Below are 22,874 nucleotides of genomic sequence, written 5' to 3' on the forward strand. Positions count from 1 at the left end.
GGTTAAATTACTTCAAGTTAATTTGCGCTTGAAGTTCTTTTTCTAAAGACACCTTTATTTCTCAATGTAGCATAGAGCTGTTCTGGGCTGATTCTATTTAGGTTCAAAATAACACTTCAGGTTGGAAATCATCCAACTCTGAGAGGAAGTACAAAGATTAATGAATTTGCCGGTTTCAGAAACTGTAACCTGAAGAGAAAGCAATGTCAAAATTATAGAAACTAACAGTTCTAATCATTTTAAATAGGTACAAAAATTGGAGAATCAGATCAGGTTTTGAGGCAGCTATGTGGCCCAAGTTTATTTTTCATTTTATATAAAAGTGATTAAAAAAATAAACATGTATGCCTTAAAATGTCACTGATGGTTTTGTTTTTGTTTTTACAATGTCAAGATACCTTAACATTGCTAAAAGTCAGATAACTAATTAAGGTCTTGAAAAGTTCAATACTGTAAATTTGCAGCAAGAAAAAAATGAATCTCTGTCATATTATTAATATAGTGTAACTTCTGTGTTTAGACTAGTTAGATGCTGATCTGAAGGTATGGAATCCTACATTCTATCCAAACAATGCAGCCTCAATCTTTAAAAAGCATTAGCTTTTAAAAAAAAAAAAAATTATGTCCCATGGCCTTAGAGAAGGAAAATGTAGTACACGAATATAGGTTTAAAATTAAACCTATACCAGGTCCTGGCCGGTTGGCTCGGTGGTGGAGCATCGGCCTGGCGTGTGGAAGTCCGGGTTCGATTCCCAGGCAGGGCACACAGGAGAAGCGCCCATCTGCTTCTCCACCCCTCCCCCTCTCCTTCCTCTCTGTCTCTCTCTTCCCCTCCCGCAGCCAAGGCTCCATTAGAGCAAAGGATGGCCCAGGCGCTGGGGATGGCTCCGTGGCGTCTGCCTAGGCGCTAGAGTGGCTCTGGTTGCAACGGAGCAACGCCCCGGATGGGCAGAGTGTCGCCCCCTGGTGGGCGTGCTGGGTGGATCCTGGTTGGGCGCATGCAAGGAGTCTGTCCGACTGCCTCCCCGTTTCCAGATTTGGAAAAATACAAAAAAAAAAAATTAAACCTATACTGTACTACTATTGCTCTATTTATAGTATGCTTTTTATACCTTCTTTTTGGGGAAAAAATGGAGAAAATCCACAAGAAAATATTTTTCTAGTAAAAAGTACTGACTTAAGCTTTATATCTTTAAGGATATTTATTAGCACTAATTCTTAATTCTTTATCAGTTTTTTTATCAGTCTAACTTTATGACTACAAATACACTAAAAGTATAAGTAAAATATATAAAATATAAGTTAGTCTTGCATAATGCAGAAGAATTCTTAAAATTTGAGATCCTGGGCTACCCTAAAAGTTAGTTACGGTGATCAAAATGCATCCTAAATACAGTGTGTCTGTAAAGTCATGGTGCACTTTTGACCGGTCACAGGAAAGCAACAAAAGACGATAGAAATGTGAAATCTGCACCAAATAAAAGAAAAACTCTCCCAGTTTCATTACCTATTCAGTGCAGTTCGATGTGGGTTCCATTTGTTGCCGCAATTTGTACCGCGTAAAACAGAGATGTTTCTTTAACACCTTATGAACTGTAGTCTTGCTTAGGTGTAATTGTCGAGCACACGCACATACAGATTTTTTAGGGCTCCTTAGGCAGCTATCCCGTATAGCCTCTACAGACTCGTCACTGACTGATGGCCTACCAGAACGGGGTTTCTCCACCAAACTGCCGGTTTCCTTCAACTGCTTATCCCACCGAGTAATGTTATTCCTATGTGGTGGCGCTTCGTTATAAACGCGCCCATATTCACGTTGCACTTTGGTTACGAATTCAAATTTAGTGAGTCACAGAACACACTGAACTTTCCTCTGTACCGTCCACATCTCGACTGGCATGGCTGTGGGCTGCTCTGCTGTATACACGCTGTTACGTCATCATCTGCGCATGCGCACATGCTGCCACATCATCCTACAGAAACTGGGAGGGTTTTCCTTTTATTTGGTGCAGATTTCACATTTCTATCATCTTTTGTTGCTTTCCTGTGACCGGTCAAAAGTGCATCATGACTTTATGGACACACTGTAGATAAATGCTGCATGCAGTTTTGTTGTTTTTTTTTTTAATTCCCCTTTAAACTCAATTGCAGAATCTACTAGCTTTGCTATTTCCTGGTACCACTTCCCAGGGTGAAATCTTCAACTTTCCACCTATATCAATGAAGTATGACAGTGACTGCTTAACTGACTTCTTGGGTCTCATGTAAATAGTGTGTTATAAATGTGATTATGATTAGCATTGACAGAGATGTCAGGAAAAGTACTGAACGTGTTCACATAGACAGCTACATTGTCCCAATACATTCTGTGCTGTCCTGGACAAAATCTTCTCACTTATTGACAAGCAAAGCCAGCACAATATATAAGAATACTACTCTTATAATTATATGGAAATAGTATTTGTAGTTGATCATTTGATAAACTGTATATTTATTTTAATTGGTTGTAGTTACTAAATTTTACTATTTAATTACTAAAAATTACTATTTTTCTGAATACAGTAAGGCATATAACATGCTAAAGATATAAAACTATTTCACAGGGGGTCTTCTGATTGTAGATCAGGTTAGAGCAGGGCTCGGGAACCTTTTTGGCTGAGAGACCCATGAATGCCACATATTTTAAAATGTAATTCTGTGAGAGCCATACAACGACCCATGTATGTTAGGCATTATCAGATAAAAATTTGGTGTTGTCCCAGAGGAAAGCTTGAGCCACCTGCAATGATGAACATGAACGGTAGGAAATGAATGGATTATAATATATGAGAATGTTTTTTATTTTTAATGTTATTTTTTTTATTAAAAATTTGTCTGCGAGCCAGATGCAGCCATCAAAAGAGCCACCTCTGGCTTGCAAGCCATAGGTTCCCGACCCCAGGTTAGAGAAATGCCACTTGTTAGATCAATTCCTGGCGGGCTTCCAATTATGGGATAACAGAAGGGAAATTGATTAAATAACGCACTCTCTTTTCCTACAATGATACTGTAGAAACATAGTTAAGGGCAATAATTTCAGATAAAAACCCACTATACAATGCTGGAAATGTCATAACTTTTGGAAAGCAGTTGAGTTTTATGTAATTCTATTTTATTCCCCTACTAAAAATTCACTTAAATAGGAGAAAAGATTTTCAAGTGGCTAACAAAAATTATTAACTTAAATTAACAATTAGGACATATACCGCCTTCCATGGAAAATAAAATTAACAACTGTATGTCCAACCAAAAGACAGAAACCTCACATGCATACTCTTTACTAAAATTATGTTATGATTAAAACTACCGCTGGAATGTTTTCATGTTTGCCTGTTTATATATAGGCCTTCATAAAAGTAGATGAAAGATTCAGTTATCTCTCATAAGCATTTCTGAAAATTATAATAATTTATTTTGATGTTAATCGCAATCTCATGTTGGAACTATTGTGCCCTAGATTCCATGGCTGTTTGTTGTCACTGCCTTATCTTTCTAATAAACTATTCCCATATTCATGATTACTTCACAGCCTAGGGAAAATAACACACTTCATCTCCAAGTAATCCAACTTCACATTGGAAAAATTTGGTAATTTTAAAGAACTTTTTGGATATATTAAATTTACATGCCTATGTTGCTTGCCATGTTTTTTTTTAAGCAATGAAAACTTTATTTTATTAGTTTTATTTTACAAGAACATAAAAAATACCCTATCTTTTCACATACTGATTTAAAAAAAAAACTATTTTGTAATTCTCATGACTTCAAGAAATTGGTTTGCATAATTTAAAATAGTAATATTTACTTTAAAATTTAAACATGTAATAATATTTCTTAGGGTTTCAGTTACCACGTTTCAAGATACACACACCACTCAAACTGTTATAAAACACAATACATGTGCATTTTTCCTTTCTTTTTATGTGGGATGTTGCCTACCGGGATAAATTAGTCTCTGCATGGAGCATATAGTAAATATATGGGCTTTCATATATAATTCATACAGATTTTTAATATGTAGATCTTTCTTTAAGCATGCATGAGAATCATCTGAAGATTCGTGCACATGCGTAATTTATTTTCCTTCTTAGTTCAGCAATATATTTATTTCATTGCTGAGTGTTCTGAAAAGTTTTTCTAAGATATATATTACTACAATTCACTAGGAGGATATTAAGAAAATAGAAAATGAAGAATCATTCAGATTCCATGAAGGTCTTTTCCCTTAGCTACACTCTATTTGGAAATGGACAGAAACTATTATATAGAAACTGTTGTTGTTTTCTTTGTGAAGTGCTTAAAAAAATTTTTTTTTCCATCTGGGACATCACTCTGTTGCAACTGGAGCCATTCCAGCGCCTGGGGCAGAGGCCACAGAGCCATCCCCAGCGCCCGGGCCAACTTTGCTCCAATGGAGCCCTGGCTGCTGGAGGGGAAGAGAGAGACAGAGAGGAAGGAGAGGGGGAGGGGTGGAGAAGTAGATGGGTGCTTCTCCTGTGTGCCCTGTCCGGGAATCGAACCTGGGACTCCTGCATGCCAGGCCAATGCTCTACCACTGAGCCAACCAGCCAGGGCCTCAAAAACTTTTAGTGTGCAAATAAATCATCTGGGATTTTGTAGAACTACAGATTTGACTTACTCGGTGTAGGGCAAGAACTAACGTTCTGCCTTTTTAACAAGCTCCCACGGGACACAGATGCTATTGGCCCTTCAGCCACAGTTTCAGTTTCAAGGCTCTAGGTGACAAGCTCATGCTTCTTCCCACTTTCCAAATACCACTACATCTGGCCTCTCAGACTACATTCCCTAAGGTTGACTCATGTGACAATAAGGGGGCTACACAGGGATTTGACTTCTGAACCAGTTTCTCTTTCTCTCTTCCCCTTTCTTTCTCTATATTTCTCACTATCTCTCCACATTTCTATCTCTATTTTCTCTCTCTATCTCTTTCTCTCTCTCTCTGTTTCTTCTTCAGTCTTTCAAGATCTGGTCACACCTGAGATCACTTTCTCTCCTGTCAACAATTTCTCATGCCGTGCTAATGGCTGTACCTTGTCATCTGCAGGTCTTATTTCTGACAGTTCAGTATATTTCCTGGGTCTGAACTCTGTTTTATGCCTCGGTCTACCTTCTACTTCTATAGAATTTAGCAGTGAAGAGCATGTACACTCAGTAAATTTATGACTATTTTAGTTTTCTATTGCTATATAAAAAAATCACTACAAACAGAGAAGCTTGAAACAACACCTACTTATTTGTTCATATGTCTGTAAGCCAGATGTCCAGTATGGTAGGACGAGGTTCTCTGCTCATGGTATCATGAGGCTGAAATCAGGTGTCAGCTAGATTGGATGGCTGCCGGTAGAGTTTGGGGAAAATCCAGGACCAGCTGCTGACAGAATCAAGGGCCTTGCTGCTAGGTGACTGCTGGCCCTGCTTCTGCTGGCTGTCAGTAGGGAGTCACTTTCATCAAAGCAGCAACAGCATCCCGAATCCTGTGTGTGGTCCGAGTCTCTGACTTCTGCCACCAGCCTGGAGAAACCTTCTGCCTTAGGAGGGCTCATGTGAGATTTTTGTCTACCACCCACCTGGATACATTTCCATTATTTTTAAATCAGTCTAATTTGAATTTGAATTATATCTGCAAAATCTCTTCACAAAAGTACCTAGATTAGTGTTTGAGCTGGGAATCCTGGGAAGCCATCTTAAAACTCTGCCTGAGCAAATCAGAATGGTTCTTTGGGTCTCTGCTCATCTGTAAATGAGATAATATGAATACCTATCTCATAAGATCTTTGTGACAAATACTGTAGTATTACATGTAATGCATTTCGAACATCATCTGGCTCATGCTAGGTATTCCATATCTATTAACTGCAAGTATTATTATCAATATTATGGCCACTGTCATCTCTTGCTTCTTATTCCTGCCTCGGGAACAAGGCTAGCTCAATGTAATTCTTCTCAACTTCCTTAGACAGAAATTTGCAATCCTGTAGGCTCACCGTTCTGGAAAATCTCTGAAGAAGATACTCTATTAAACAACTGTTTGAGAAAGCAGTTCAAGGCCAAGTATTTCTGCTTAGGAAAAATATGCACAACACTCTTAGCTAGCTTTTTTGTCTAGACAACATCAGCTCTCCGAATGGCCCCCGCATGGGTTTCATTCACCCTTCCTAGATGAACAAGTGTGTGTGTTGTTGCACACTATCATGCAAACTTACCCCCTGGCAGTTCTGAAGTGTAGAAGAGGCTAGAAAACCCTTTCCCAAATTGTCTTAATTTGCATATTACAGACCTAAGAGCACAACTACAAACTATGAGACATGGCTTCCAGTTCTCTCTCTCTCTCTCACACACACACACACACACACACACAAACACATACCTGTACTTGCTATTTATTAGTCCCGTGTTGTAGGTTAGAAATCTTAGGATTTCTTTTTTTTACTAAGTAAAATTTGTTTTACTATACCCAATGAGTGGACCAGGATTAAAACAGGGTCAGGGCGGGTCCAATGTCCACGGTTTTCCCAGTCATTGCACTGCAGCTCTTATTAACCCTTTGAGTAGTGAGGGTTTTTTCATGCTCACTGACCCCCAGGAGTGAGTTATTTTTCAGAAAATGAAACTACCCCTGCCAGAGCAAACCATGGCCCTGAACCATTGCCTGGCCTCTGCCCATAGGCTGCAGGCACTGAAGTGGGTCGCACAGTGGAAAAAAAATGAAACTAGTTCCAGTTACAGTTTTATTAACTCAAAATCATGTTTGTTTGATAGCCAATTTATGGAAACAAGAAGAACATACATTTGCCTTTTTTAAATGTTGCCTTACACATTTTTAAAATAAAAAATTTTGTCACGATCGTCAGGAGGCACAAGAATGTACATAAATGTTTGTAATACTGAAAGGGTGAATCACACCTCAGAAGTTGCTGTTCTTCCAGAATTAATATTTGCTATTCTTTTGAAGGCATCTGTGTTTCTTAAATGTTTACAAAATGTACTACTACCAACTAGCATATTGCCTGGAATAAAGTCTTATTTGCAGTCACTATTTAATAACTTTTTTCATTGGATGTTAAAATTAAATATACATTGTGGTCTCTGAGATACTCTGACCTTCTCTTTCCCTTTGCTTTCACATTTTATATCTTCCTAATGCTCTGATCAAATAGACTCTGATGGACAGTGGGACTTATTGAAATTCACTGAACAAATTAACATGCTTTATATAGCGTACCATTTTTTGAAAAAAAAAGAGCAAAGCTAAAAGATCAGAGAAGCTTTAGTTAAAGGCATCCCCTCTATCTAGTGCAGAGAAGAAAGAAGAAAATTTTCTCACACAGAAACTGGAATTAATGATGTGTAATTGGCCATAGACACAGACTTGAGCTAAAAACAAAACAGGTTTCAGAATACAGTTGATTATGACTTAATTAATGGTATCTCTGAACCATAAGCCAATTTGTACACTAATTTTATACACATAACAAGTATTTAATTGAGAGAAACAAAGCATAAGAAACCCTCATTAGGGTCTCAATATAAGTAGGGAAAAGATAGTCTTTATCTACAACTTGATAGAAATTTTAATTAAACTTTAAGGCAAAACTGCAAGGAATGAATCATGGTACACCATTGCTTCTAATAAAACAAGGCCGCCTGAAATCCAGAATCCTCAACATTTTAAAATTAAACATGGGGATAAAATTAGAAATAAACTATTTTTAAGACATAGGAAGAAATGGTAGATAATAATATATCTTGGTATATATCTAAATAGTACGTCTTACTATTAATGGAATTATATTATTTTCTTCAAATCATGTACAAGATACAATTTAAGTGCCTTAACCTTGCGGGGAATAGATATATAGGTGGAATATCTGTTTTAGAACAATATGTCCCTCACTGACTTTCTTTGATAGACAGGAGAAAAAGCAGGAGAGCAGACAGAAACCCTTACGTGTCCCAGTGATAGTATCTGGATCCTCAGAAGGGTCACTACAATCCTCATTCCACCTCGAGCTTTCTATTGAATATATTTTTCTCACCAGCACTCCTTTGCCAATTTGCTTAAAACAGTTGAACTACATTTTTGTCACCTGCACCTAAAATAACTCTATCTCCATCATCCAATTACCCTGAAGTCGCACCCGGAGCAAGAACTGATTCTTAAGTCACTAATTCTAGGGTTCTGCATTCTGGATATGATTTCTTTATCCCCCATCTGAAGTGTTCAACTTCCCCCACAACACATCTTTTTTCAACTTCATTAGAATCTTGAGTACAGTTATCTCTCTGATTTTTCTCACATTTTTCTTTCTTTCTTTCTTTCTTTCTTTCTTTCTTTCTTTCTTTCTTTCTTTCTTTCTTTCTTTCTTTCTTTCTTTTTTTTTTTTTGTATTTTTCTGAAGCTGGAAACGGGGAGAGACAGTCAGACAGACTCCCGCATGCGCCCGACCGGGATCCACCCGGCACGCCCACCAGGGGCGACGCTCTGCCCACCAGGGGGCGATGCTCTGCCCCTCCGGGGCATCGCTCTGCCGTGACCAGAGCCACTCTAGTGCCTGGGGCAGAGGCCAAGGAGCCATCCCCAGCGCCCAGGCCATCTTTGCTCCAATGGAGCCTTGGCTGCGGGAGGGGAAGAGAGAGACAGAGAGGAAGGAGGGGGGACATTTTTCTTTCTTATTTGTCTTGGACAGAGTGCCCTATGATGCCATCAGTGGTCCTGCCGAAACCCTAATATCTCTCCGTTGCAAGCTTTCTTCATACCTGCGCTGGAGTTTTCCAGAATTTCTGGGAACAAAAGAGATCTGCTTATCAGCCAGGTTATTATCATTATAAATTCAGGATTATTATCATCATATATTTTCTGCAAATTAATCCACTGTCTCTGGTCAATTCTGAGACACATAGCCCGTGAAAAAAGAAAAAGCATTTTAAACATTTTAAATCAAAATCTCATCAAACTCACTCCTCAGTTGCAGGATATAAACTCGTCCGACACTTTGCAGTCAAATAGAACACAACTCCATAAATTCCAGCTGGGCCACCAAACGTACCACACCTGCCACTGTTTTCATTTCTGTGTAGTAATTAAAATCCTGGGCTTTGGAGGGGGGGGGTCTTCCACTTATTAATAGGAGGCCTTAAGCTTCTCGGTTATTTTTATAAGACTCAGTTCCCTTATCTTTAAAACTGGCATTTAAGAGTCTGTATTTACTGACTTGTTGCAGGATTAAATTTAATTATTCATGTAAACTGCTTAATCTGGGGCCTGGCACATTATTAGCTTCAAGAAATAATAACTATTGCTAGATTGTTGTTGTTATTTTGTGGGACTATTCTCTCTTCTTTATTTTCCGTTTCAACAGACAGGTGTTTCTTCCACCAGAGGCCAAAGCTGCCGTGTCTTTCTGACACCTGTCCACGTCCTCCTTCTGCTTTTGTGACCAGTGTTCACTATTAAGCAGTAGTCGTGGAAGAAATTCATAAAGGGCAGTGTTATTATACTTCGGAAACTTTTCTACCAATCCTACTCCCCAGAATAAGGTTAGTGAGCTTAGGCTAAGATTGGGTCCACGAATTACATGTGGATATATATGTGCTACTTCTCTTCCCTCGCCCTTCCTGGGGTGAAGGTGCACAGTGTACAACCTAGTAATGGTTTATGACCAAGAAAAGGTTAGGGCACTGTTCCTCTATGGCTTCTGTGACATTTGGGGGGCATCATTTGGCAAGTTATGTGGTAGTCTGGGTACATTATGAGCTACCCTAAAGAAAATAACAATAATTTATTATGCTTCATTTAAAATAGCTCTCTAAAGCAAAAGCATACTCCATCAGGGGTCTGCAAACATTTTACACAGGGGGCCAGTTCACTGTCCCTCAGACTGTTGGAGGACCGCCACATACAGTGCTCCTCTCACTGACCACAATGAAAGAGGTGCCCCCTTCCAGAAGTGTGGTGGGGGAGGGGGGGAGGCGGATAAATGGCCTCAGGGGGCTACATGTGGCCCACGGGGCCGTAGTTTGGGGACACCTGCTCCAAGTGGGTGTTTTTACCTAAGCTAAGTTTAACAGCTGCATTATATTTGAAATGCTAATCATTAATTGGACATTTCAGAACTTAAGTGACTTAAAAAAATAGAGTGATTAATTCCCATGCAGAGGAAAATCAAAACACTGCTGGGTTATTGCATGTAATTTAAAAGTTTTTGTCATTATCAATTGAGATATCCAACTTCAGAAAATTAACTCCTCAAACCTACAGATATAGTGCACTTAGTAAAATAAAAGCCTTCTTCATGATTACATTTGCTTAATAAGTCATAGAGATAGTTAATTAATCTAAAAACATGTTTGAGCCTTTTGATGAGTGAAAATTATATGAGAAGTTCAAAAAGTACCTCTTATAAATTTTAATAATATAAAAATGCTTCCAAATTTAAATGAGCCTGGCCTAGACTAATACATCTAGTTCTGAAAGTGATACTTACTTTGATTAGTATGATGCAGTTGCAGATGCACGTGGGACTTTGATGTCCCCTTCAGTTGGCCTGTGACAGCTGGGGCTCACTCTGTACCCCCACGACCCTCCCCACACAAAAAAAGACAGAAAGAGTTGTGCCCTCACATCGGGGACTGAGGGATGCAAGAGGATTTTACTTTTTACATTTTCATTGATTAGATTTTATAATACAAATTTGTACTATATTTTAGGTACATTTCATCCAAGTTGGCTTAGTAGGCAAAGCAATTCCTTATGTTCTATGGAAAAATGTTTACAGAGTATCATTCCTTATGACAAATTAATTTCCGTAAATTAGTCTGTGACATATAGTAGGGATTACCCAAATAATTCTCTTTCCCGGTTTAAAACCTCATTTTCTGTATTCCAGTATTACTGTTACTCAGTAATCTAACCTATCACAGACAAAGGCTTCCACACGAGTGAGCACATAATATGCTGTAACATGTGAAAGCACACAATTATCAATAATAGCATTTTTATTATTATTGTCTCTATGCTATACAAATGGTTCAGGTTGTACTTTTGCCTACGATACATTGAAGCCACATTGATCTGGTCTTTACATAATGTTTCAGAATAACCATAATTTCACACTTCAAAATTGATCTTAGAAGATTTCTTATTCCATGTAGACAATATCTAAATGTAGTATTGTCAGACATCACATTTACATTAAAATGTGCTGCTAACAAGGCACCACTTTGCAATTTGTACACATATGTCATTTTGTTACGGCTAGAACATGTGTACTGTGCCAGTGTCAATGCAAATGCCTTGGTCTTAAATATGAACACACATTAAATATTTAATAAAACTAAGTACTACTATCATTGGGGCGCAAATGACTATTTCAAAGCAGAGACTGCATATTTAACTTGCTAGTGCAGGAAACACACAGTGAGACTTAAGGGGCTACAATTCCTCAAAAAGTAAAGAAAAGTAGCATTAATTTACAAAAGTGTTTTTTATATTTTGGAAACTACCCACTATTCACAAGGCTAGTCTATTCAGACAGGACATGCATGTTTCACTTGTTTTCAATAGTATGTTAACATCTAAACTTAAACCCTTTTTTATAAGCATTTCTATCACTTGGGTTTTAAAAATTGTCTAAATATTTAAAAACAAAAATATCAACTGCTTAGCAGGAACACATCGCATCTTAAAACAAGGTACATCTATAAACCAGGTGAAATAGTACAAACCCAAGAAAATGTGTTCTAATCACTCTCAAAGAGTAAGCCCAAGCTTAACAGAAAATCATTAAAATACATTTATCAGAGCCTAAAGGACCAACGACTCATTGGTCAATAAGTGATCAGTCATCTTCTGGTCATTATCTGAGCACAGTAGACACCGAGAATCCACTCAGCACTGACTTAGGGTTTTTCAGTTCTTGCTTTATATGCAAGAAGAGCTCTCATTGACATAATTTCCCCTTTTTTAAATGTTCTTAAAACATGAACCAAAGAGGTAGACTAACATGCAGTCTAAAGAAAATGTCCACAAAATGTCCACAACTGGCTTACATATAAAATGGAATGAGTTTCCAAAATGAGTTAACTGTTGGACTACGGAGGTGACACTGAGTTTAGAAAATGAGAGTTCTTTCTGTCCCTGATTCAGAGCAACCACTCTGAAACAGACCTCTGAAGTTTCACCCCTAACCACGACACCATGAATCCTTCTGATTCCTTCCGTAGTTTTCTTTGAATTCATACCCAAGTAGCTGTGGATCCCAGTGAAGCCGCAGTGAGAAGGTAATCGGTGTTTGTCTTTGTAAGAGTTTGTTTGTTAGTTCGTTTGCCCTCCTAATTTGAATGCTGCCTCTTAGTAATGGAGCTGTTAATTTTTTATAGACCTTCTGTTTAACCACCACACCTGGCTTCATCTGCTGTGCGTTGGCTGCTTTCTGGACCCAATATCTATAATCCAGTTGGGTTCTGGGATCATGGAAAATTCTGGGCATTTACTATTAAGGGGAGCCCAAAATGACTTTTGTTTTGCCGTTTATTAACTAAAATCAATACATTCTATCATCATCGCCTCTGCAAAACCCTGGATGTGTGTGCCGGCAGGCAAAACCATCAGAGAAACTAAGATCTGCCCTAGCAGCAGAGAAATCTTATTCTTATTTTTAATTAATTTCAAATGCACATTGCAACCAGAGGCTACAAGGCCCAAAGGAATCAGTCCTAAAGCCTTCAGCAGCCTGTGCTTACAACCTCATTTCCATGTCTGCAGCCTTCAGTGCTTGCCTGATATTCCTTTGAAATTCATTTGGTTTGGGCCAAAATAACTCTTGAAAGTGAAAGAAGCTCATATAAATAAAATATTTTATTCAAGAACCTCTTTATGTTTTTTACCTATTTTTCTGTACTGTCAAAAACTTTGAATATGTGTATTTCATCTCTTCCCTTATCTGTGATTTCCTAAAGCTAAGGAAATGGGCCAATGAATTGGCTAAGAAAATAGCATGCAGGTGAGTCAAGTTGAGGAGTGCCAAGGAGTCACTCAAATATTCCTTGAAGTTTTTCCCATTTTATATTTGTTTTCACCCCATTTCTCTCACCTGTGAGAGAATTCCATCTTCACTGCCTAATCAAGATTTATTAACCTTCAACATGCCTGGATGAGAGCCTGGAGTTAAAGCTGGTTAAACAGATGTTATATATATTAAAAAGATATTACAGGGACAGTGTTATAATTTATTTCCTAGTGTTAAACATTTATAATTATTCCTTCACCTCGTGTAGAAATAGTTGTTATAAATTAGTGATATTTTATAACAAGAGGTACTATTAAAACATATTTAGTTTTTAAAATAATTAAGTGAATTTTGCTCATGTTTTCCATAGGTGTGAGAATGTTTCCATAGGTTTGAAAAAGGCAAAATAACCAACAACAAGAAGACAGCACAAATATTTACTGTTTGCTTTCTAATATATTGCGGCATTATATTCTATTGATGATGCAAAATGGCAACACCCCTTCACAAAGAACTTCTAATAAATCAAAGATCAACAATTCAAAAGGACAAAATACAAATCACCATAAAACCTTAAAACCTTTTAAAATAAATCACTTAATCTTTCAAGAACTAGGTCTTCTCAACTGTAACATAGAGACTTTTGAGCTGATTATATTTAAACTCCACCCTAGCTCTGAATTATTTCACCAGAACATTTTCTCTACTTATTCCAGCCCAGGGAGTTATGCCTTCTCTGAATCCTAAGGCTTTGGACCACCTAGCTGACAGAGTTCTGTTACATGTCATCTTCTGTACTATGATCTAATACACTGTACTCGGATATGCTGCTTCCCTATACATTAACAAATAACTATTGCAAATCAACTAAACATACATAGTGCTTAAGGAGTTTAGGGTATTAAGAGTATTATCTAATGTGACCATTAGATGTCTAGACTAGGGGTCCCCAAACTGCGGCCCCTTGAGCCCATTTATCCAGCCCCGCTGCACTTCCAGAAGAGGCACCTCTTTCATTGGTGGTCAGTGAGACACCACGCAAAGTGCAGCCTTGCTCACGTACAGTACTACTTCCAGTGACACAGGATGCAGGCATCACAGCTCCGGAAGCACGTCATATCACTTGTTATGACTAGCAGTGACAAATATGGAACCGGACATTGACCATCTCATTAGCCAAAAGCAGGCCCATAGTTTCCATGAAATACTGGTCAGTTTGTTCATTTAAATTTACTTGTTCTTTATTTTAAATATTGTATTTGTTCCCGTTTTGTTTTTTTTACTTTAAAATAAGATATGTGCAGTGTGCATAGGGATTTGTTCATAGTTTTTTTTTATAGTCCGGCCCTCCAATGGTCTGAGGGATAGTGAACTGGCCTCCAGTGTAAAAAGTTTGGGGACCCCTGGTCTAGACATTGTATGTGGGCAAATAAAGCACATCAGCAAAGGAAACATAATGAAAATCTGAACAATATATGATTGATGCCACATGAATAGTTTACAAAGTTCTTATAAGGAAAATTCAGACAAGGAGGACATTGAAAAACCTTTCAATTTTGATGTGTTTTGAACTTACTATACATTAAACTCTGTACTAAGCCCTGGAAAACTAAAAATGTATAAGATATGACCCCTGCTCTCATGGAAAGCACTAGTATAACTGAGCTAGTCTATTTAGTAGACAAGGCTACAGGGTTTCTGAACCACTTGTTCAGAATATTTATGTCTCTGTTGTGTTGCAGGCTCTTTGTTCAAGCTGAAGTTACAATGTGAATTGTATCTTTAGTCTGACCAGGTGGTGGCGCAGTGGATAGAGAATAGGTCTGGGATGCAAAGGACCTAGGTTCGAAACCCCAAGGTCACTGGCTTAAGCTTGGGCTCATCTGATTTGAGCATGGGGTTGCTGGCTTGAGTGTGGGATCCTAGACATGACACCATGGTTGCTGGATTGAGTCCAAGCTTGAGCAAGGAGTCACTAGCTTGACTAAAGCCCCCCGGTCAAGGCACATGTGAGAAAGCAATCAATGAACAACTAAGGTGCCACAATGAAGAATTGATGCTTTTCATCTCTCTCCCTTCCTGTCTATCCCTCTCTTTCTTGCTTAAAAAAAAATGTATCTTTATAGTATTCCCCATAATGTCTTGTACACACTAGGTAACCAATGGATACCTCTTAAATGAATAATTCTCTTTACCACATGAATTTTTACCCCAAACACCTTACTACAGTCAGATCAACCTGAGTAAAAAAACAAAACAAAACAAAAAGCCCTGCTGGCATGATTTACACACCATCTGAGTGTCAGAGCTACTGTGGTTTCTGACTTCTCAAAGTCCTGATCTGGCCTTTGTAAATGAGTTATGATGAGTTGAATCACTTACGACTCAGATTTGAGTCTGTGGCCATAATTCAAAGCTAGACTGAAAGAACCACAAGGAGTGTCCTCTCTTCTTCAACTGCTGTCTCTTCTGATCTATATTTTAGTCAGTACCTGACATATTATTTAAAAAAAAATAGAATAAGGACTTGTCAGAAATAGATAAAATAGTTTAACTTAGCTTTGATTGTGGTATATTAAATACCAAGAAGGAATCAGTACTTGAAGGTTGCAGAAAATGGCCTATTCTCAATCAATGGGGAAATAAACACTTGGATTTAGAAGATAAATCTTACTGGGAAAGCCATAGAAAGCACAGAAACTTCATTTGTCAAGAAATAGAATAGTTCCTGCTAGCTAAAACCTGGTACCTTTGCACATGAGACACAAGCTAAGGGCACTCTGGCTTCCCAACAGGATTGGGCCAAACACGTTTTCCTGCTTGGATACGATCTCAGGCAGCCAAGCTTGCTGATGGCAAACTCTTAAAAAGTCAGATAAAATATATGTGATACCTACAAACTTCTTTTTTTTTTTTTTTTTTTATAATTTTATTTTTTTAATGGGGTGACATCAATAAATCAGGATACATATATTCAAAGATAACAAGTCCAGGTTATCTTGTCGTTCAATTATGTTGCATACCCACCACCCAAAGTCAGATTGTCCTCCGTCACCCTCTATCTTGTTCACTCTGTGCCCCTCCCCCTCCCCCTTTCCCTCCCCCATTCCCCCCTCCCCTCCGTAACCACCACGCTCTTATCAATGTCTCTTAGTTTCACTATTATGTCCCACCTACGTATGGAATAATGCAGTTCCTGTTTTTTTCTGATTTACTTATTTCGCTTCGTATCATGTTATCAAGATCCCACCATTTTGCTATAAATGTTCCGATGTCATCATTTCTTATGGCTGAGTAGTATTCCATAGTGTATATGTGCCACATCTTCTTTATCCAGTCATCTATTGATGGGCTTTTTGGATGTTTCCATGTCCTGGCCACTGTGAACAATGCTGCAATAAACATGGGGCTGCATGTGTCTTTACGTATCAATGTTTCTGAGTTTTGGGGGTATATACCCAGTAGAGGGATTGCTGGGTCATAAGGTAGTTCTATTTTCAGTTCTTTGAGGAACCACCATACTTTCTTCCATAATGGTTGTACTACTTTACATTCCCACCAACAGTGGATGAGGGTTCCTTTTTCTCCACAGCCTCTCCAACATTTGCTATTACCTGACTTGCTAATAACAGCTAATCGAACAGGTGTGAGGTGGTATCTCATTGCCGTTTTGATTTGCATTTCTCTAATAGCTAAAGAAGATGAGCATCTTTTCATATATCTGTTGGCCATTTGTATTTCTTCCTGGGAGAAGTGTCTATTCATATCCTCTTCCCATTTTTTTATTGGATTGTTTGTTTGTTTGTTGTTGAGTTTTATGAGTTCTTTGTATATTTTGGATATTAAGCCCTTATCTGAGCTGTTGTTTGAAAATATCATTTCCCATTTAGTTGGCTTTCTGTTTATTTTGTTATCAGTTTCTCTTGCTGAGCAAAAACTTCTTAGTCTGATGTAGTCCCATTCATTAATTTTTGCCTTCACTTCTCTTGCCTGTGGAGTCAAATTCATAAAATGCTCTTTAAAACCCAGGTCCATGAGTTGAGTACCTATGTCTTCTTCTATGTACTTAATTGTTTCAGGTCTTATGTTTAGATCTTTGATCCATTTTGAGTTAATTTTTGTACAAGGGGAGAGACTGTAGTCCAGTTTCATTCTTTTGCATGTGGCTTTCCAGTTTTCCCAGCACCATTTATTGAAGAGGCTTTCTTTTCTCCATTGTGTGTTGTTGGCCCCTTTATCAAAAATTATTTGACTATATATATGTGGTTTTATTTCTGGACTTTCTATTCTGTTCCATTGGTCTGAGTGTCTATTTTTCTGCCAATACCATGCTGTTTTGATTGTCGTGGCCCTATAATAGAGTTTGAAGTCAGGTATTGTTATGCCCCCAGCTTCATTCTTTTTCTTTAGGATTGCTTTGGCTATTTGGGGTTTTTTATAGTTCCATATAAATCTGATGATTTTTTGCTCTATTTCTTTAAAAAATGTCATTGGAAGTTTGATGGGAATTGCATTAAATTTGTATATTGCTTTGGGTAATATAGCCATCTTGATTATATTTATTCTTCCTAGCCAAGAACAAGGTATATTCTTCCATCTCATTATATCTTTTTCAATTTCCCTTAACAATGGTTTATAGTTTTCATTATATAAGTCCTTTACATTCTTTGTTATGTTTATTCCTAAGTATTTTATTTTTTGTTGTTGCAATCGTGATGCGGATTATTCTTTTGAGTTCCTTCTCAGTTGTTTCATTGTTGGCATATAGAAAGGCTATTGACTTCTGAATGTTAATTTTGTATCCTGCGACCTTACTGTATTGGCTTATTGTTTCTAGTAGTCTTTTTGTGGATTCTTTGGGGTTTTCGATGTATAGGATCATATCATCTGCAAAAAGTGATACCTTTACTTCTTCTTTTCCGATATGGATGCCTTTTATTTCTTTGTCTTGTCTGATTGCTCTGGCTAGAACCTCTAGTACCACATTAAATAAGAGTGGAGAGAGTGGACAACCCTGTCTTGTTCCTGATTTAAGGGGAAAAGCCTTCAGTTTAGTGCCATTTAATATGATGTTAGCTGATGGTTTATCATATATGGCCTTTATCATGTTGAGATATTTTCCTTCTATACCCATTTTGTTGAGAGTCTTAAACATAAAATTGTGTTGTATTTTATCGAAAGCCTTTTCTGCATCTATTGATAAGATCATGTGGTTTTTGTTCTTTGTTTTGTTGATATGGTGTATTACATTAACCGTTTTACGTATGTTGAACCATCCTTGAGATTCTGGGATGAATCCCACTTGATCATGATGTATTATTTTTTTAATATGTTGTTGTATTCGATTTGCTAGTATTTTGTTTAGTATTTTAGTATCTGTATTCATTAGAGATATTGGTCTGTAGTTTTCTTTTTTTGTGCCATCCTTGCCTGGTTTTGGGATGAGGGTTATGTTGGCCTCATAAAATGTGTTTGGAAGTATTGCTTCTTCTTCAATTTTTTGGAAGACTTTGAGTAGAATAGGAACCAAGTCTTCTTTGAATGTTTGATAAAATTCGCTGGTATAGCCGTCAGGGCCTGGACTTTTATTTTTGGGGAGGTTTTTAATGGTTTTTTCTATTTCTTCTCTACTGATAGGTCTGTTTAGGCTTTCTGCTTCTTCTTGACTCAGTCTAGGAAGGTTGTATTGTTCTAGGAATTTATCCATTTCTTCTAGGTTGTTGAATTTAGTGGCATAAAGTTTTTCATAGTATTCTACAATAATTCTTTGTATATCTACGGTGTCCGTGGTGATTTCTCCTCTTTCATTTTGGATTTTGTTTATATGAGTTCTTTCTCCTTTTTCCTTGGTAAGTCTTGCCAAGGGTTTGTCAATTTTGTTGATCTTTTCAAAGAACCAGCTCCTTGTTCTATTAATTTTTTCTATAGTTTTTCTGTTCTCTAATTCATTTATTTCTGCTCTGATTTTTATTATCTCCTTTCTTCGGCTGGTTTTGGGTTGTCTTTGTTTTTCTTTTTCTAGTTCCTTAAGGTGAGAAGTTAAGTGGTTCACTTGGGCTCTCTCTTGTTTGTTCATATATGCCTGAAGCGATATGAACTTCCCTCTTATCACTGCTTTTGCTGCATCCCATAGATTCTGATATGTCGTATTGTCATTTTCATTAGTCTGTATATATCTTTTGATCTCTGCACTTATTTCTTCTTTGACCCATTCATTTTTTAAAAGTATGTTGTTTAGTTTCCACATTTTTGTGGGATTTTTTTCCTCTTTTTTGCAGTTGAATTCTAGTTTCAAGGCTTTATGATCAGAAAATATGCTTGGTACAACTTCAATTTTTCTGAATTTGCTGATGTTGTTTTTGTGGCCCAACATATGGTCAATTCTTGAGAATGATCCATGTACACTGGAGAAAAATGTATACTCAGTCACTTTGGGATGAAATGTCCTGTAGATGTCTATCATATCCAGGTGCTCTAGTGTTTTGTTTAAGGCCACTATGTCTTTGTTGATTCTCTGTTTGGATGACCGATCTAGAGCCGTCAGCGGTGTATTGAGGTCTCCAAGTATGATTGTGTTTTTGTCAGTTTTTGTTTTAAGATCAATAAGTAGCTGTCTTATATATTTTGGTGCTCCTTGGTTTGGTGCATATATATTAAGAATTGTTATGTCTTCTTGATTCAGTGTCCCCTTAGCCATTATGAAATGGCCATTTTTGTCTCTGAGTACTTTTCCTGTCTTGTAGTCAGCATTATCCGATGAGTATTGCTACACCTGCTTTTTTTTGGATGTTATTTGCTTGGAGTATTGTTTTCCAGCCTTTCACTTTGAATTTGTTTTTATCCTTGTTACTTAGATGAGTTTCCTGTAGGCAGCATACAGTTGGATTTTCTTTTTTAATCCATTCTGCTACTCTGTGCCTTTTTATTGGTGAGTTTAATCCGTTTACATTTAGTGTAATTATTGATACTTGTGAGTTCCCTATTGCCATTTTATATCTTGCTTTCTGTTAGTTTTGTGTCTTGTTTGATCCTTCTCTTTCGTTTTTCTATCTTTTGTTTTTATTTGGTTGTATTCCATACATCTTTCCTCTGTTGCTATCTTTTTTATCTCATGTGCTTCTGTGGTGGTTTTTTCAATGGTGGTTACCTTTGAGTAATGAAAAGGGTCCCTACCCTGTTCATTGTAGCGAACTATTTTGTGAGTACTTTTGCACTCCATCGTCCTTTGCTACTGTTAATCTCCATCTTCTCCCCCTCTTTCTTTTTGTTGTTGTCACAGTTTAAATTTGGTTTTATTGTGTTCTTCTTGGAGCTTTTACTTGTGGCTCTGTTTTTTTTTTTGTTCTTTGTATCTGATTAGAGAACCCCCTTTAGTAATTCCTGGAGTGGGGGTTTTCTGATGATAAATTCCCTCATCTTTTCTGTATCTGTGAATGTTTTTATTTCTCCTTCGTATTTGAAGGATAGCTTTGATGGGTATAGTATTCGTGGCTGAAAGTTCCTCTCTTTCAGGACTTTAAATATTGGGGTCCACTCTCTTCTAGCTTGTAGAGTTTCTGCTGAGAAATCTGATGATAATCTAATGGGCCTTCCTTTATATGTTGTATTCTTCTTTTCCCTGGCTGCCTTGAGAATTTTTTCTTTGCTGTTGGTTTGTGTCAATTTCATTATGATATGCCTTGGAGTAGGTTTGTTGGGGTTAAGAAAACTCGGAGTTCTGTTTGCTTCTTGAACTTGAGGCTTTAGTTCTTTCCACAGGCTTGGGAAGTTCTCATCTATTATTTGTTTGAGTATGTTCTCCATTCCATTTTCTCTCTCTTCTCCCTCTGATATACCTATTATTCTTATGTTATTCTTTTTGATGGAGTCAGATAATTCTTGTAGGGCTATCTCATTTTTTTTAATTTTTGAGTCTCTTTCTTCTTCTCTCTGTTGTGCCTCAAGTTGCTTGTCTTCTATTTCACTAATCCTCTCTTCTATCTGACCTGTTCTATTAGCTAAGCTTGTTATTTCGTTTTTCAGCTCGTGAATTGAGTTTTTCATCTCTGTTTGATTTGTTTTTATAGTTTCAATTTCTTTGGACATATATTCTTTGTGTTCATTGAGTTGTTTTCTGAGCTCCCTAAATTGCCTTTCTGTGTTTTCTTGTATATCTTGGAGGATTTTTAGAATTTCTATCTTGAATTCTCTGTCATTTAGCTCCAAGGTTTCCAATATATTAATTTTTTTCTCCATAGATTTTTCCTCATCTAGCTGTGTTACCTCTCTTTTTTTTTGTATCCATGATATTCGATTTTCTCTTCCTTAATGGCATCTGAGGGTGGTTTTGTTGATAGTATTAATGAGATTTAATAAAGAATAAAAAGTTAAAAAAAATAACAATAAAAAAAATTAAAAATCGAAAACAGTTGTTTTTTTTTAAAAAAAAATTAATAATGAAATAAAGAAAAATAAAATAAAAATTAAAAAAAAGGAAATTATTCCCCCCCTCCTTTTTTCCTCTCCTCTCCTCTCCCCTCTTTTTTGAGAAAATCTTGTGGTGGACTGTGAAATATAACAAACAATGCCTGTAATGGAGGGCCTGAATTGGGGAAAAGTAATAAAGGGGCAAAAAAGAAAAAAAAAAAAAAAGGAAAGAAAAAAGAAAAAAAAAGAGCGTATGGACCCACAAAAAGCAAATAAGGAAAAAATTTGGGTCAAGAATGAAATGATTTGCTTTTAGGTGTTGGTTGTCTAAGAGTTATGATGAGAGGAATAAGAGGAAAACGGAAAAATGGGGGGACAAATTAAAAAATTACTATTGTATTTAGTGGAACAAGAACTAGATAATATGGAGAGCCAGGGATGAGAGCACTGCTAGTGAGTTAAAAAGGTGAAGTAAAAACCCCCCAAATGCCACAAACATAGGTTTGAGTCCCAGATAAGATAATTTGTTTGTTATTGAGGTTTGAATGAGAGGAGATGTAAAGGAGAAAGGAAGAAACTAATATAGAGGGAGTAAAAAAAAGAGAGAGAAAAAAAGAGGTAACCACTAAAAGAAGAAAAAAGAAAGGAGAGAGAGAGAGAGAGAGTTAAGGGTTTTGGAGTGCAACCCTCATAGAGAGAAAGGAAGAGAAGAGAAAAGATAATGGGAGATGTAACACTTATGGGTAGTGTAGTTCAAGGAGAGGAGAGAGTAAGACCAGTAGAGAGTTAATCGGCCAAATTGGAGGAGGAAAAAAAAGTATCAAGAATGAAGATAAGAGAAACAAACGAACAAATATAATAAAATGGGATAGGTTATAAAGTCTGCAGATTATTCTTGATTTTGAGAGGTTATCTTCTTGCTTTTTCTTTTCTCTCCCTCTTCCTGGTCGGTGACTCTGTACCCCGGGTTCTGCCCCTTTGGCACGCTCAGGTAGAGGTTTGCAGTTGATAAGTCTCTATGGCAATGTCATGTATTGTGCTTTAGTCTCGTTGGCAGTCGAAGCTCAATAGCATTTATAGGCTCCGACAGTGAGAGAGTCCGTGTTCCTGGAGCCTTTCTCCTAGTCTTTCCTTCCTTAATTAGTAGCCTGATAATCCAGCTATGGGGTTGCTGCTGCCTCTGCCTGGATAGTAAGAGGCTCAAAGAGCTGGCAACTCCCCATTCTATTTCCACTCAGCACAGGGCTCTGGGTAAGGCTCAGTCAGTCAGAGCTGCTAGCATAATCAGGCGGGCTTTCTGCCCACTCAAAGACCTCTGGCTCTGCCACTCTGTCCGGTAACACAAGCGGGCGCCCACTTCCGGGGCGCTTGGAGGAAACTCTCACTCACTGTCTGCGACCA

The 22,874-nt window shown here is 37.5% G+C and overlaps 1 protein-coding gene and 1 pseudogene across 1 annotated transcript in view; one reads left to right on the forward strand and one right to left on the reverse strand.

The window, feature by feature from the left end:
* The window catches only part of THSD7A (thrombospondin type 1 domain containing 7A), a 399,875-nt gene that overhangs the window by 267,166 nt on the left and 109,835 nt on the right, over nt 1–22,874 (reverse strand). The window lies entirely within an intron of this gene.
* On the forward strand, nt 6,643–6,756 carry LOC136311400 (small nucleolar RNA SNORA42/SNORA80 family; annotated as a pseudogene).

The sequence above is a fragment of the Saccopteryx bilineata genome, chromosome 7, assembly GCF_036850765.1.
Source record: "Saccopteryx bilineata isolate mSacBil1 chromosome 7, mSacBil1_pri_phased_curated, whole genome shotgun sequence".
NCBI lineage: Eukaryota > Metazoa > Chordata > Mammalia > Chiroptera > Emballonuridae > Saccopteryx > Saccopteryx bilineata.